We start from the raw sequence: 10,205 nt of genomic DNA on the forward strand, positions 1-10,205 counted from the left end.
ACCAGTGCACTTGCCGGAAGGAATTTTGCCGTTCGTGCAATTTCCTAAAATCGTAGCTATCAAGTTCATAGCATGCACATCAAGTTTATGGCGCCGTTGCCGGGGATTGGTTTTCGATTGACAATTCTCAAATTGGAAGTTAATTAGATTGAGCATTTTTTTTTGTTTTGTTAATTTAGTTCAAGTTACTTGTTGAATTTTAATTTCTACACTCTGTTACTTGCTTTTTCTTTCTTATGCCTTTCAATTCTAGCAACTAACTTACTGGCCCACTAACTATTTGAATTAATTCCTCAACTGCTCTAACCAATCTCTTTCATTAACCAAGAGTATTCCACTTGTTTGTTGCTTGTGGTGTGTTCTTGTATGACAGGTAGGAGAGGAGAGACATCAGCTCCTCCATATACCGAACCAGAGAGGACCCTTCATAGACTTAGAAGGGAAGCAAGAGGGAAGAAAGTATTGAGAGAAGAAGAATCTGAAGGAGAATCTGAGGACAACATTGAGGAAGCTCTAGATCTCAACATGGATAGAGAATTTCACAACCATGAGAGGGCTGATGGAAACAATGCCATTCCTGAAAGGAGGGTTCTTGGTTCATACATAAACCCAACCTCTGGGAATTGTGGTAGCAGCATTCAGAAACCACCCATTCAGGCCAATAATTTTGAACTCAAACCACAGTTAATATCACTGGTGGAGAACCATTGTTCATTTGGTGGGAGTGCTAATGAAGACCCAAACCAACATCTCACAAAATTCCTGAGAATTTGCGACACTGTGAAGTCCAATGGAGTCCAGGAAGATGCCTATAAACTGCTCTTGTTTCCATTTTCACTTAGGGACAAGGCAGCTAAGTGGCTGGAATCATTCCCAAGGGACAGCCTAACAACCTGGGATGAGGTGGAGAGCAAGTTTCTGGCACGTTTCTACCCCCCACAAAAGGTCAATAGGCTTCGATCTGAGGTTCAGACTTTTAGACAACAAGATGGTGAGACGCTCTACGAGGCATGGGAGAGGTTCAAAGAATTGACAAGGAAATGTCCACCAAACATGTTTCCTGACTGGGTGCAATTGCATATTTTCTATGATGGACTTTCTTATGAATCAAGGAAGGCTGTAGACCATTCATCAGGAGGTTCATTGAACATGAAAAAGACTGTGGAAGAAGCCATTGAAGTGATTGAGACAGTGGCTGAGAATGAGTACTACTATGCTTCAGAGAGACACAACACTAAGGGAGTCATGGAGTTGAACCATGTTGATACAATTCTAGCCCAAAACAAGGTGTTTGCCAAGCAACTAGCAGAACTCACCAGGAAATTAGACTCAAAGCAAGTGGCTGCGATCCACACACAAGATCAAGAGGAAGTAAGCATTGAAGGAGGTGATTGGGAAGAGGCCAACTATGTGGGAAACCAACAAAAACAACCATATGATCCACATTCCAACACTTACAACCCAGGATGGAAAAACCACCCAAACTTTGGGTGGGGAAACCAACAAACCCAACCACAAAACCACAAACCTTACAACCACAACCAACATAACAATTCCACATACCAAAACTCCAACCAAAGATCATACCAAGCCACACAAAACACTTACTCCCAACCACCATATCATGGCCAAAATAACCAACCTGCCCAATCCAATCCGAACCAACAATTTCAAGATCAATTAAACAGGATAGAAGGAATACTAGCAAACATGGGTCAGGACATAAATGAGTTGAAAAGCTTTAGGGAAGATGTGAGATCGACCTTAAGGAACCATGGTGAAAAACTCAAGTGGATGGAGTCTCGAGTAGGAGAGCTATCTCAACAGACCCCCAAGTCAACTGCAGTGTTCCCTAGTGACACAGAAAAGAATCCTAAAGGGGAACAAAAGGGAGTGAGATGGGAAGAATGCAAGGCCATCACCATATTAAAGGAAGTCTCAGAAGAAGAAGGAATCAGACCCTCAAAAAAGGAACCAGAAATCTTGAAAGAAGGTGTGGAAGAAGCTAAGCAGGAAAGTGAAACTGAGCAAGATAAGGAAATGCAAAAGGAAGGCATGCTGGAAACATACCAACCAAAAGCACCATTTCCTCAGAGGTTAGGAGGAGGTGAAAAAGGGAAAATATATTCAAGGTTTTTAGAGACATTTAAGTCTCTCCATATCAATATCCCCTTTCTTGAGATGCTCCAGCAGATGCCTACACATATCAAGTATTTGAAGGAATTGCTGAGCAAGAAAAGAGTTTTGAAGGGAGGACAAACTGTAATAATGAACAAAGAATGCAGTGCACTCATCAAGAAGGATATGGTCTCTAAGAAAACAGACCCAGGAAGTTTTCATATCCCCTGCATCATAGGGGAAACAAAAATTGACAGAGGATTCTGTGATCTAGGAGCTAGCATAAATGTGATGCCTCTGACTCTTATGAGGAGGCTACAACTGAATGAGGTGAGATCCACTGATGTAATCATACAACTGGCTGACAAAACTCAGAAGCAAGCTGAAGGGGTAGTTGAGAATGTGCTGGTGAAAGTGGGAAATTATTTTTTCCCCACAGACTTTGTCATTTTGGACATGGAGGAAAGCTACATACACCCTATCATTCTGGGAAGGCCATTTCTAGCCACTGCTAGAGCGCTCATAGATATAGAACAAGGAGAGCTAATTTAGAGAGTACATGATGAACAGCTCATTTTCCATGTTTTTAAACCTGCATCTGAGCCTGAACTAGAACCTGAAAAGCCTAAGGATGATAGTAGCAATCTGTGTTTGGAGGAAAGTAATCCAGCAGCTGAAACTCTGAAACAGTCCTTGAAAGGCAAACAAGAATTGCAAGAGTTAAAGCCACAAGAATCAATAGAAACAGCTCAGAAGGACCCTCCTGTCATAAGGGTCAATGAAGAAATCCTCAAGAGAGAGGGAAGGATTGTAAAGAAACTGCCAAGAGGGTGGAGAAACAAGAAAATTCCCACTGAAGGTTTCTCTCCGGGAGATAAAGTGATATCAAGTCATTATCTGCCAATCCCACCTGGCCTCAAACCCATTCCTTCTCAGCTCCCTCAAGTGTTCACAATCAGAAAAGTTCTTTCTATGGAACATTTGGAAATCATGAAGGAATCAAATGGGGATGTTTCCATAGTGAGAGGAGAGGACATCAAGCACTACAATCCACCATAACAAGGGACAACCGTCAAGCTAGTGACGTTAAAGAAGCGCTTCATGGGAGGCAACCCATGTTTTAGTATCCTTACTCTTTATTGTTTTACTTTGCATCTAATAAAGCATGGTTTCTTATGCATGAACTTGAATCCTCAGGACAACTGTTGATAAGGTGCACTAAACATTGCATGTAAAATACAATTGGTCTCTAAGTTTGGTGTGCCTGAAGGCACCCCAAATCTTATTCAAATTGTATTCAATCTTTCATTCAAGGTGCACAACCAAACATTAAGTTTGGTGTTCCTCTTGGAACACAGTTAACGAAAAGCAAGAAGTTCCTTTGGATTTAGAAATTCATGACAAGTATACCATGTGCACGTTTTAATACTTTGATTTCAATCACTTTAGGTAGTAAATTTGTTTAGGAGCAAAGAGCCAAAGTGACTATGATTTATTAGAATTATGCACAATTATTAAGGATAACTGATGAGCGGATAATTTATACACTTTTTGGCACTGTTTTTAGTATGTTTTTGGTATGATCTAGTTAGTTTTTAGTATATTTTTATTAGTTTTTAGCTAAAATTCACTTTTCTGGACTTTACTATGAGTTTGTGTGTTTTTCTGTGATTTCAGGTATTTTCTGGCTGAAATTGAGGGACCTGAGCAAAAATCTGATTCAGAGACTGAAAAGGACTGCAGATGCTGTTGGATTCTGACCTCCCTGCACTCGAAGTGGATTTTCTGGAGCTACAGAAGCCCAATTGGCGCGCTCTCAACGGCGTTAGAAAGTAGACATCCTGGGCTTTCCAGCAATATATGATAGTCCATACTTTGCCCAAGATTTGATGGCCCAAACCGGCGTTCAAAGTCACCTCAAGAAATCCCAGCGTTAAACGCTGGAACTGGCACCCAAATGGGAGTTAAACGCCCAAACTGGCATAAAAGCTGGCGTTTAACTCCAAGAAGAGTCTCTACACGAAAATGCTTCATTGCTCAGCCCAAGCACACACCAAGTGGGCCCGGAAGTAGATTTTTATGTCATTTACTCATTTCTGTACACCTTAGGCCACTAGTCTTCTATAAGTAGGACCTTTTACTATTGTATTAAAAGACTTTGGTAGCTATCTTCATTTTTATGCTATCTTAGATCACTGGGAGGCTGGCCTCACGGCCATGCCTAGACCTTATGCTTATGTATTTTCAATGGTGGAGTTTCTACACACCATAGATTAAGGTGTGGAGCTCTGCTGTACCTCGAGTATTAATGCAATTACTATTGTTCTTCCATTCAATTCCGCTTGTTCTTTGTCCAAGATATCACTTGTTCTTCAACTTGATGAATGTGATGATCCGTGACACTCATCATCATTCTCACCTATGAACAAGGTGACTGACAACCACTTTTGTTCTACAAGCAATCAAGGCTCTAGTGAATATCTCTTGGATTCCTGATTGCACGATGCATGGTTGATCGCCTGACAACCGAGTGCTCGCCTGACAAACGAGCCAACCATTCCGTGAGATCAGAGTCTTCGTGGTATAGGCAAGAACTGATGGCAGCATTCAAGAGAATCCGGAAGGTCTAACCTTGTCTGTGGTATTCTGAGTAGGATTCAATGACTGAATGACTGTGACGTGCTTCAAACTCCTAGCAGGCGGGGCGTTAGTGACAGACGCAAAAGTATCAATGGATATTATTCCGGCCTGACCGAGAACCGACAGCTGAATTCCGCGTGTCATGACAGGGCATATGCAAATCGCTTTCACTGAGAGGATGGGAGGTAGCCATTGACACCGGTGAAACCCTACACAAGCTTGCCATGGAAAGGAGTAAGAAGGATTGGATGAAGACAGTAGGAAAGCAGAGAGACGGAAGGGAAGGCATCTTCATGCGCTTATCTGAAGTTCCTACCAATGAATTACATAAGTATCTCTATCTTTATCTTTTATGTTATTTTCGTTCATCATCATATCCATTTGAGTCTGCCTGACTAAGATTTACAAGATGACCATAGCTTGCTTCATACTAACAATCTCCGTGGGATCGACCCTTACTCACGTAAGGTATTACTTGGACGACCCAGTGCACTTGCTGGTTAGTTGTGCGAAGTTGTGTAATGCCATGGAATTGAACCACCATGTTTTTGGAGTTCATGACCAGGGATTATGAGAGTTGTGAAAAGTATTGTTCACAATTTCGCGCACCAAGTTTTTGGCGCCGTTGCCGGGGATTGTTCAAGTTTTGAGCAAGCTTTTGGTAACAATGCCTGGGATTGTTCAGTTTGGACAACTGACGGTTCATCTTGTTGCTTAGATTAGGTATTTTTTTTTCGAAATTCTTGAAGATGAATTCTAGAGTTTCATGATGATTTGTTGAAGTCTGGCTGGCTGAGAAGCCATGTCTAATCTCATTGGACCGAGGTTTCAACTTATCATCACAAGAGCTTGTTGATTTTTATCAATCTTGCTTTTGGAGCAGTGATCTGCTAAGGCTTGGCTGGCCTTTGGCCATGTCTAGTGTTTTGGACCGAAGCTTTCTTTGAAAGCTTGGCTGGCTGTGAAGCCATGTCTAATTCCTGGACCGGAGCCTTAGACTAACATTGCACTGATTCCTGGAATTCTCATTAAGAATTTTGATATCTTTTTCCACTTAATTTTCGAAAAACACAAAAAAAAAATTCAAAAAAATCATAAAAAGACCAAAAATATGTTATGTTTCTTGTTGAGACACTAGTCTCATCTTAAGTTTGGTGTCAATTGCATGCATTCATTCATGTGTCTTAGTGATCTTCAAGATGTTCTTGATGATTTCCTTGTTTTGATCTTTGAATTCTATTGACTTGAGTGTTGCATTCTCATTTTGTTAGTGTCAATGGTATACAAACTGCTAAGTTTGGTGTCTTGCATGCATTATTATTTGATTTTAGTTGCATTTTGATTACTCTTTATTATTAAAAATCCAAAAATATTTTTAATTTGTGTCCTTTCAAGTCAATAATACAGAGAATTGAAGATTCAGAACATACAGCAGAGGAATTGCACAGAAAAAGCTGGGCGTTCAAAACGCCCAGTGAAGAAGGACAGACTGGCGTTTAAACGCCAGCCAGGGTACCTGGTTGGGCGTTTAACGCCCAAAAGGGTATAGTTTTGGGCGTTAAACGCCAGAATGTGCACCATTCTGGGCGTTTAACGCCAGGATGGCACAAGGGGGAGAATTTTGTTTTCAAATCAATTTTTTTTCAAGTTTTCAAAGTTTTTCAAAATCAAATCTTTTTCAAATCACATCTCTTCAATCAAATGTTTTCAACATTAATTTCTTTCCTTTTTCAAAGATACTTACTATCAATTAATGATTTGACTCAACATTTCAAGTATGTTGCCTTTTCTGTTGAGAAAGGTTTAATGTTTGAATCATATCTTTTCTTGATAGCCAAGTTACTAGTTTTTAAAATCAAATCTTTTTAAAATTGTTTTCAAATCATATCTTCTCAATCACATCTTTTTTTAAAAAACCAATCATATCTTCTTAACCTCATCTTTTTCAAAATAGTTTTCAATCAAATCTTTTTTATTTCTACTTTCAAAATTTTTTTTCAAAAATCATTTTATTTCTTTCCCACTTTCATTTTCGAAAATCAAGTAATGTTTTTCAAAAATATTTTCAAAATCTTTCACTTAATTTTCGAAAATTACTTCCCTTCTCCTCACATCCTTCTATTTATGGACTAACAATATCCCTTAATACAAAATTCGAACTCCATTCTTTCTGATAAGTTCAAATTTTCTACTTCTGTCTTCTACCCTTCTTTTCCTCTGACACTTCAAGGAATCTCTATACTGTGACATAGAGGATTCCACATTTTCTTGTTCCCTTCTCTTTCTTATGAGCAGGAGCAAAGACAAAGGCATTCTTGTTGAAGCTGACCCTGAACCTGAGAGGACCTTGAAGCGAAAACTAAGAGAAGCTAAAGCACAACTCTCTTTAGAGGACCTGATCGAATTCTTCAAAGAAGAAGAACACATGGCAGCCGAAAACAACAACAATGCAAACAATGCAAGGAAGGTGCTGGGTGACTTTACTGCACCTACTCCCGACTTCTATGGGAGAAGCATCTCTATCCCTGCCATTAGAGCAAACAACTTTGAGCTTAAGCCTCAATTAGTTTCTCTAATGCAACAGAATTGCAAGTTCCATGGAAACCCATTGGAAGATCCTCATCAGTTCTTAGCTGAATTCTTGCAAATCTGTGACACTGTCAAGACTAATGGGGTTGACCCTGAAGTCTACAGACTCATGCTATTCCCTTTTGCTGTAAGAGACAGAGCTAGAACATGGTTGGATTCTCAACCTAAAAAAAAAGCCTGGACTCTTGGGAAAAGCTAGTCAATGCCTTCTTGGCAAAGTTCTTTCCACCTCAAAAATTGAGTAAGCTTAGAGTGGAAGTCCAAACCTTCAGACAAAAGGATGGAGAATCCCTCTATGAAGCTTGGGAAAGATACAAACAATTAATCAGAAAGTGTCCTTCTGACATGCTTTCTGAATGGAGCATCATAGGTATTTTCTATGATGGTCTCTCTGAACTATCCAAGATGTCTTTGGATAGCTCTGCTGGAGGATCTCTTCATCTGAAGAAGACGCCTGCAGAAGCTCAAGAACTAATTGAGATAGGTTGCAAATAACCAATTCATGTACACTTCTGAAAGGAATCCTATGAACAATGGGACTAATCAGAAGAAAGGAGTTCTTGAGATTGATGCTCTGAATGTCATTTTGGCTCAGTATAAAATATTGACTCAACAAGTCAATTTGATTTCTCAAAGTCTGTCTGGAATGCAAAATGCACCAAGCAGTACTAAGGATGCTTCATCTGAGGAAGAAGCCTATGATCCTGAGAACCCTTCAATGAAAGAGGTGAATTACCTAGGAGAACCCTATGGAAACACCTACAATTCTTCATGGAGAAATCACCCAAATTTCTCATGGAAGAATCAAGAGAAACCTCAACAAGGTTTCAACAACAATAATGGTGGAAGAAATAGGTTTAGCAATGGCAAGCCTTTTCCATCATCTTCTCAGCAACAGACAGAGAGTTCTAAGCAGAATACCTCTGACTTAGCAACCATGGTCTCTGATCTAATCAAAACCACTCAAAGTTTCATGACTGAAACAAGGTCCTCCATTAGGAATTTGGAGGCACAAGTGGGTCAGCTGAGCAAGAAAATCACTGAACTCCCTCCTAGTACTCTCCCAAGCAATACTGAAAAAAATCCAAAAGGAGAGTGTAAGGCCATTAACATGGCCGAATTCTGGGAGGAAGAAGAGGCAGTGAATGCCACTGAGGAAGGCCTCACTGGACGTCCACTGACCTCCAATGCGTTCCCCAATGAGGAACCATGGGAATCTGAGGCTCAAAATGAGACCATAGAGATTCCATTGGAATTACTTCTGCCATTCATGAGCTCTGATGAGTATTCTTCCTCTGAAGAGGATGAGTATGTCACTGAAGAGCAAGTTGCTGAATACCTTGGAGCAATCATGAAGCTAAATGACAAGTTATTTGGAAATGAGACTTGGGAGGATGAACCCCCTTTGCTCACCAAAGAACTGGATGACTTGTCTAGGCAGAAATTACCTCAAAAGAGACAAGATCCTGGGAAGTTTTCAATACCTTGTACCATAGGCACCATGACCTTCAAGAAGGCTCTGTGTGACTTAGGGTCAAGTGTAAACCTCATGCCCCTCTCTGTAATGGAGAAGCTAGGGATCTTTGAGGTGCAAGCTGCAAAAATCTCACTAGAGATGGCAGACAACTCAAGAAAACAAGCCTATGGACTTGTAGAGGATGTTCTGGTTAAAGTTGAGGACCATTATATCCCTACTGATTTCATAGTCCTAGAGACTGGGAAGTGCATGGATGAATCCATCATCCTTGGCAGACCCTTCCTAGCCACAGCAAAGGCTGTGATTGATGTTGATAGAGGAGAGTTGATCATTCAAGTGAATGAAGAATCCTTGGTGTTTAAGGCTCAAGGATATCCCTCTGTCACCATGGAGAGGAAGCTTGAAGAGCTTCTCTCAAATCAGAGTCAAACAGAGCCCCCACAGTCAAACTCTAAGTTTGGTGTTGGGAGGCCACAACCAAACTCTAAGTTTGGTGTTGAACCCCCACATTCAAACTCTAAGTTTGGTGTTGGGAGGTTCCAACATGGCTCTGAGTATCTGTGAGGCTCCATGAGTGTCCTCTGTCAAGCTAATGACATTAAAGAAGCGCTTGTTGGGAGGCAACCCAATGTTTTATAATTAACTATTTCCTTTTGTTATTTTATCTTTTTTGTAGGTTGATGATCATAAGAAATTACAAAATCAATGAAAAAAGCAAAAACAGAATGAAAAACAGGAAGAAAAACAGCACACCCTGGAGGACGCACTTACTGGCGTTTAAACGCCAGTAAGGTTAGCTGTTGGGCGTTTAACGCCCAGTCTGGCACCATTCTGGGCGTTTAATGCCAGAAAGGGGCACCAGACTGGCGTTAAACGCCAGAAAAGGGCAAGAAGCTGGCGTTAAACGCCAGAAATGGGCACCAGCCCGGCGTTTAACGCCAGAAATGGCTCAAAATGTGATTTTGAATGCCATTTGGTGCAGGGATGACTTTTCCTTGACACCACAGGATCTGTGGACCCCACAGGATCCCCACCAACCCCACCACCCTCTCTCTTCTTCACCCTTCACCTATCAAATCCCATCTTTCTCTTCACCACTCACATCCATCCTTCATAAAACCCCACCTACCTCACCATTCAAATTCAAACCACTTTCCCTCCCAAACCCACACATAATGGCCGAACCCTACCCTCTCTCTCTGTCCTATATAAACCCTCCTTCACTCCTTCATTTTCACACACCTTAAACACCATCTCTCTCCCCTTTGGCCGAATACAAAGCCATTCCCTCTCTCCTCATTTCTTCTTATTCTACTCTCTTCTTTCTTCTTTTGCTCGAGGACGAGCAAACATTTTAAGTTTGGTGTGGTAAAAGCATTGC

General features: G+C 40.9%; 2 non-coding genes across 2 annotated transcripts; both read right to left on the reverse strand.

Moving 5' to 3' along the window:
- Positions 1–951: 951 nt before the first annotated feature.
- LOC130984025 (small nucleolar RNA R71) lies at positions 952–1,055 on the reverse strand. The gene has a single exon (XR_009087986.1). It is a non-coding gene; the product is annotated as a small nucleolar RNA R71 (small nucleolar RNA).
- Positions 1,056–7,590: 6,535 nt separating this feature from the next.
- LOC130983963 (small nucleolar RNA R71) lies at positions 7,591–7,698 on the reverse strand. The gene has a single exon (XR_009087928.1). It is a non-coding gene; the product is annotated as a small nucleolar RNA R71 (small nucleolar RNA).
- Between the last annotated feature and the right edge of the window lie 2,507 nt (positions 7,699–10,205).

Source organism: Arachis stenosperma, chromosome 5 (assembly GCF_014773155.1).
Source record: "Arachis stenosperma cultivar V10309 chromosome 5, arast.V10309.gnm1.PFL2, whole genome shotgun sequence".
Taxonomy (NCBI): domain Eukaryota; kingdom Viridiplantae; phylum Streptophyta; class Magnoliopsida; order Fabales; family Fabaceae; genus Arachis; species Arachis stenosperma.